This window comes from Carya illinoinensis, chromosome 1 (genome assembly GCF_018687715.1).
Source record: "Carya illinoinensis cultivar Pawnee chromosome 1, C.illinoinensisPawnee_v1, whole genome shotgun sequence".
NCBI lineage: Eukaryota > Viridiplantae > Streptophyta > Magnoliopsida > Fagales > Juglandaceae > Carya > Carya illinoinensis.
The window spans coordinates 11,763,036-11,769,348 of NC_056752.1; the positions used below are offsets into that span (position 1 = coordinate 11,763,036).

The window sequence follows — 6,313 nt, forward strand, 5'->3', positions numbered from 1 at the left end:
AATTTTATTTTAAAATTTAAAAAAATTAAATTGTTTATTATATTACTTATAAGAATTTTAAAAAGTTATAATAATTATATAAGAAATAGTTTGAATTTTGTTAACCAAATCAGCCAAATGGGAGTTTGTCCATTAACACCATTATCTTTTGCTGTAATTTAGAAAAAGCGTTGGGAGCGGAAAGAGAATAAATCAAAAAACTGCGTCTGCCGGGAGTCGAACCCGGGTCTATTGCTTGGAAGGCAATTATCCTAACCGTTGGACTACAAACGCTTCTGTAAGGACGAAGAGATAAACATTTAAACTAAACCAAAAACAGTGTCTACAACAAGTGGATCATGGAGCCTTGAAGAAGCACTTCCAAATCGAAAGGATTAAATAATTGATAAGAAAACAAAAAAACTCATAATTGTGTTCTGATTAGGATAATTTTGATCAATAAATCAAGAAATCATATTACATTGTTATGTAGAAAAATCTGGCTGAAATTTAGAAAAAAAAAAAAAAAAGTTGGTTGTTAGTATTCTTTGTTATACCTGTTTAAACCAGTGTGTCTAGAGTACACATAGTAAAGTGTTTACGTGTCATAATTTGATTTAAAAAATAAAATTTAAAAAGTAATACTACATGTACTAACAATTTAATGCACGTCAACATGTATTTCATCTTTTTTTATTTATTTATAATTTAAATTTTAAATTTTAGATTTCATAATTTTTAATATATCAATAATTGACATGTCAACATATACTTTTATATGAGTAAAAATTATAAATATAAATAAAGCACTCTCAATGAATCTTATATCTTACATGTATATCGAAAATACCCACTATTTGTCCAAAATGGAGCTCCAATGGATCATGCATTTGATTATTTTACATTTTGCTAAGGTGAACCACCCCCTACATTTTTTGTTTTGTTTTGTTTTGGAAAGAAAACGTTATCATTTATTCATTCATCAAGAAAAAAATTATATTCATAACTGGATATATGTAGAGATATCCTTGTATCAACCATTTGGAGCTCCACCAATATACCTTTGGACTGTTTTGGATTTCACTATTGCTAATACTCTCTGCAGACAAACATCTAAGAGACAGTACTCTGTCTAAATACAGACTCGACCTCACCTTTCATAGAAAAAGGAGAACTCAACCTTTACAAATAAACCGTCCAAGAGATGAAATCATTTTTTATTTTTACTATACAATAAGGAAAACAAGAAAAAAAAAATTACAATTTGGATCAACTTCAGTAATCTTCGACGGCGCATGAATGCAATAAGTTTATTTTTATTTTTTTTAATCACAAAAGTCAGATCTAAAAAGATCTGGTGGTGGTAATTCCGGTAATCCACCACTTGTAGTGAGAAGAGTTTTTGAAATGGGTGGCACGTTAGGACCACGCGTAGTTGTGAGCAACTCGTGAGGATCATGTGCAGTTGTGAGCAATGTGTGAGGACCACGCTCGATGATTTCGCAAAATCGTCACTATCCTTTAAACAATTTATAGCATGTAAGTCTTCTTTGTACTACATGTGTTTCTCGAGATTTGTCTAAAAATTAAAAATCTGATTTTTTCGACATTGGAGGAAGAAAAATAAACTACAAAAATAAGAAATGAGATGCAGAAGGAGGATGAAAAAGGAGGAAATGAGAGTGGGAAAGACGATGAAGCCGATGCCTCATTCACCTCCAATGAAACTCAGATTTGGAGGTTTTTGTTTGTTTGGAGTGAGAGAGAGGGTTCGAGAAGAGAAAATAAGAAGTCTATAATTTTTACCCTCTACACAGTTGGCGGTATTCATCCATACAAAACTTTTTTATTCATTTCTCTTTTCACTTTGTCTACCTCTTAACTATGAATGAAATGATTTCATGCATTTAATATTTCTAAATTTTTTTCTCATAATATAGTCACATTTATTTTTATCTTTTGACTTTATTTTAATTTTCTTTCTTATATATATATATATATATATATATATTTTATTTTGTGTATATGACATAATTATATTATATTGTATATGAGTAGATATTACAAATGTCAAAAGACACAGAGATATTGCAAATTCAATGATAGTTAGAAAGAATATTTGAGATTAATTAAACAATTAAATGATATAGGAAAAAGATAAAATAATGTATGGTATATTACTAAAAAACAGACACAAATGATTAAGAATGTTTTTACAAATCAAGTCTTATTAGGTTAGTATAAAAATCAGAGATAAATTCAGGAAGACAAAAAGTAGGACAATAGGATGAGTACCAAATGGAAGGAAACAATGGAACATCGTGTTTGAGAAGGTGATTAAAGGCATCAAAGTCCAGACTCCAGTTGTCCATTTCTTTTAGAATACTCTTAATTTATATGTTGATTTGCTGTCACGCAAAGTAATTATTATAATAATAGTCATATTAATATCATTTATTATTACTTTATTACTATTGTTGAAAAATGTGGATGATCCCTTGCAAGACCTACCTATGTTTAACCAATTTTTGAACTGCCCATCTAATAAAATAGAGAGTTAATCTATATACAGTCTTAATTTGAAGATTATTCATATAAGCCCATACAATTATCTTTAAAATAAAATGAAATTCAAACAATGGTTGCTAAAACACTTTTATATGGTATGGTATAGATTATTAAGAAAAACAATGTCATTATATGTATTTATATATGTATATATATATATATTTAATGACTTTTAATTGCAGTAATTGTTGGATATGTTTTTTAAGTAATTTTACAAGTCGATTACTTGGGTCTCAAATGGATACACAGTGTAGATGAGATGAGATATTTTGAATAATAATAAAATTTTTAAGTTAAGATGACATGAAATAGTTTGTAAAAAAATGTGTATTTAGATAATTAGATGAGATGAAATAGTTTTTAACTTGAAAAATGTGTGAGTTCCACTATTTTAAAACAAATCGAATTGTGCACTGTTTTACGTACTGTTCACATTAGCTTTGCATTTTTCACGAGCTATTCACATCAGCTTTGCACTGTTCATATCAATTTTGTATTATTCACGCACTGTTTACTGTTAATTTTCATTTTTTATTATTGTTTATTTAAGTGGATATTTTTAAAATTTAAAAATGAAATATAGTGTGTTTGGATAGAAAAAACTATTGTATGGTACAGATGAGATGTCGTACAGATATGATGACATCTCATTTGTATTGGTTAACCAAATCGGGCCTTAGAATATAATTACAATGTATAATGATATTTTTTTGTTAAAAATTTAATTATCTATTAAAAAAATATGACTTATAATTTTACAAGTTAATTAAAAATTGATGTGATTTTATATATTACGTTAGATTGTAAAATTAATTTTACTATAAAGTCAATCTATATTACATAAAATCATATTAATTTTTGAATTTATTTGTATAAAATCTCGACTGCAATACTACTGAATAGTATTGCTTAATTTTTTTTTTTTTAAAATAAGTGAAACAAATGATTAGAATATTCTTTACCATAAGCAAAAAGAAAATAATATATTCAGTCGTAAAATAAGTAATGATCACAGAATTTTAAAAAATAAAAAAATAAATATAAAATTGAAATAAAAAAGAAAATTATAATAAATTTTATTCTATTTTAAAAAGATGATGCAAAGCTTAGTTACTCTTATAAGTAATTACTTTCGAAGAAGAAAAATGTATAGTCTCTGTGAATAGCTTTGCTTGAATAGTAAGATTAGGTTCCCTGCGGAAGAAGCGTGCTATTCTCGTGAAAGAACAAAAACTTTCGGACATCAAACTGTAAATCCCCCGTTAGATTGTACCCGAGTTTGTTGCACGCAGATTTTTTCTATCAAAAGTCACAAGAAAACCATTTTTCTCGGTTGACAAATTATGACTACGACTCAATACACGTTTTCATCGTCCTCATGACCCCAATCTCTGGTGTCGGAAGAGATGGTTGAGAAAATAAGGGCTTCGTCAGTTCATATATCCGGTGGTACAGATGTGCGCATTTGGAAGCCTAATCCGAATGGTACTTTCTCTACCAAATCTGCTTGGCATTTAATTAGAGAGACTGGAACTATTTGTCTTTGGAAAAAATGGCTTTGGCATAGTTTGGTTCCAAAAAAAAATGTCTTTTGTTTGTTGACGTGCTAAAAAACATGTTTTACCTGTGGATGATATCATTTTTAAGCTAGGTATTCCTCTAGCTTCAAAATGTCATTGTTGTGTTTTACCACAACAAGAATCCATTGATCATATTTTTTGTAGTGGTGAGTTGGCTGCTATGGTTTGGAGGTATTTTGCAGGTATTTTGGGGGTTCGGTTGCCTATCCTCCAAAACTGGACTGTGGTTATGAATGTTTGGTGGCTTCGAGCGTCAGAATCTTCTCAAGTAAGTTGTTGCCGTGGTATCTTACCTACTATTATCACGTGGGCTTTGTGGAGAGCATGGTGTGAGCATAGAATGGAAGGAAAGTTTACTCATTGGAAGGGTGTGGTAAGGAGGGTTAAATTGATGTTAATTGATATTTTTTCTCCGCATCGCAAATTTGATAGATTGCATGCAAATGATATCACGGTTTTACAAGAATTAAATTGCCCTTTTTCTCATGTTAGAAAAAAAAGTATGACAGCTATAGCTTGGATTAAGCCAAGTAGAGGGCAGTATAAACTCAATGTTGATGGTAATTCGCTCAGAAATCCTGAATTAGCAGGTGGTGGAGGGGTTATTAGAAATCATGATGGACAAGTGTTGGCGGGCTTTGCTATTCATTATGGGCAAGTCTCCAATAATGTTGCTGAGGGGAGAGCTTTACTGGATGGGTTAAAGTTGGCACAACAGTTGGATATTCGGGACATCTTGGTGGAGTCCGATTCAGAAGTTATTGTGAAATGGATTCAGGCTGGCAAATGCAGTTTATGGTATTTGTGGGATTTTTGGGATGACATCCAGAATTTGTTTGCTGATTTACAGTGTTCCATCCAACATATTTTTAGAGAAGCAAACATGGTTGCAGATTATCTTGCCAAAGAATGGGCTTTTAATAGAAGTAAGTTTTTTACAGGGCTGGATCTTGATAGGGGAATCCTTCGTGGCTTAGTTCGTATGGATATGTGAGGTCTTCCTTATATTAGGATGTAATTGTGTTATTCGTTGTTTTTTCCTTTGATCACAGGGATTTTTTTTTTGTTTTTTTAGTTTATTTTTTGTAAAATCCCTGTTGATAGTGATGTAACCACGGTTTTCCTCCGCTATATGTGAGGGCTTTCTTAATAAACTTGGGACGAGGCTGCTATGTGGGTGGCTACCGGCTATTTTTAAAAAAAAAAAGACTAATAAGTCAGATTCTGATGCTATTTATGACTTGGTGAGTCTTGGGACTCGCTACTCTTCCTCTGTTGTTGCTTTTTCACAGCGGCTACAAGTCAAAAAACACGAAGTTGAAAAGCTCAAAGAACAAATTGTTGTACTTCAACGAATTGTTCAAGATTCTCACACAAGGTAAGGAATCATTCGACAGAAGAATAAACAGTTGAAATCTTTATTAGATTCTTCATTCCGCTTGCCGGTTCCCATGGATAAGAATGACATGATATTGTATGAAGAGAATGAGCGTCTCAAACATGAGGCTAAGAATCTCAAGTTTATGTAAAAGTATTAAAAAATCTATCTCTATTTTTATTGACTCTAGTCTATCTTTTAAGAGATATTCATAGCATACATCATACCTATTTCTCTTCTGATCATACATAATCTATCTTCTGGTAAGGCTTTGTGAAAATATCTGCTAACTGATCGTGTGTATTTGTGAATTCTAGTACTATATCGCCTTTCTGCACATGATCTCGAAGAAAATGATATCTTATTTCAATATGCTTAGTTCTAGAATGTTGTATTGGGTTCTTTGAAAGATTTTATAGCACTTGTATTATCACATTTGATTGGAATGTGATTATACTTGAGTTTAAAATCTTCAAGTTGTTGCTTCATGTAGAGAACTTGAGTACAACAACTACCCGTAGCAACATATTCTGCCTCAGCAGTAGATAGTGCAACAGAATTTTGTTTTTTACTAAACCAGGAAACTAATGCATGACCTAAGAAATGACATGCTCCACTAGTGCTTTTTCGATCTATTTTACAGCCAGCATAATCTGCATCTGTGTAGCTGATTAGATCGAAAGATGTGTGCTTAGGGTACCATAATCCTAGGTTAATTGTACCACTAAGATATCTAAGAATGCGCTTAACTGTAATTAAATGTGATTCTTTTGGAGATGATTGAAAGCGTGCACATAAACACACACTA

At 31.1% G+C, this 6,313-nt stretch overlaps 1 non-coding gene across 1 annotated transcript; it reads right to left on the reverse strand.

Annotated features, from left to right (window-relative positions):
• Positions 1 to 201: 201 nt before the first annotated feature.
• On the reverse strand, positions 202 to 273 carry TRNAG-UCC. Its single transcript has one exon. It is a non-coding gene; the product is annotated as a tRNA-Gly (tRNA).
• Positions 274 to 6,313: the final 6,040 nt, after the last annotated feature.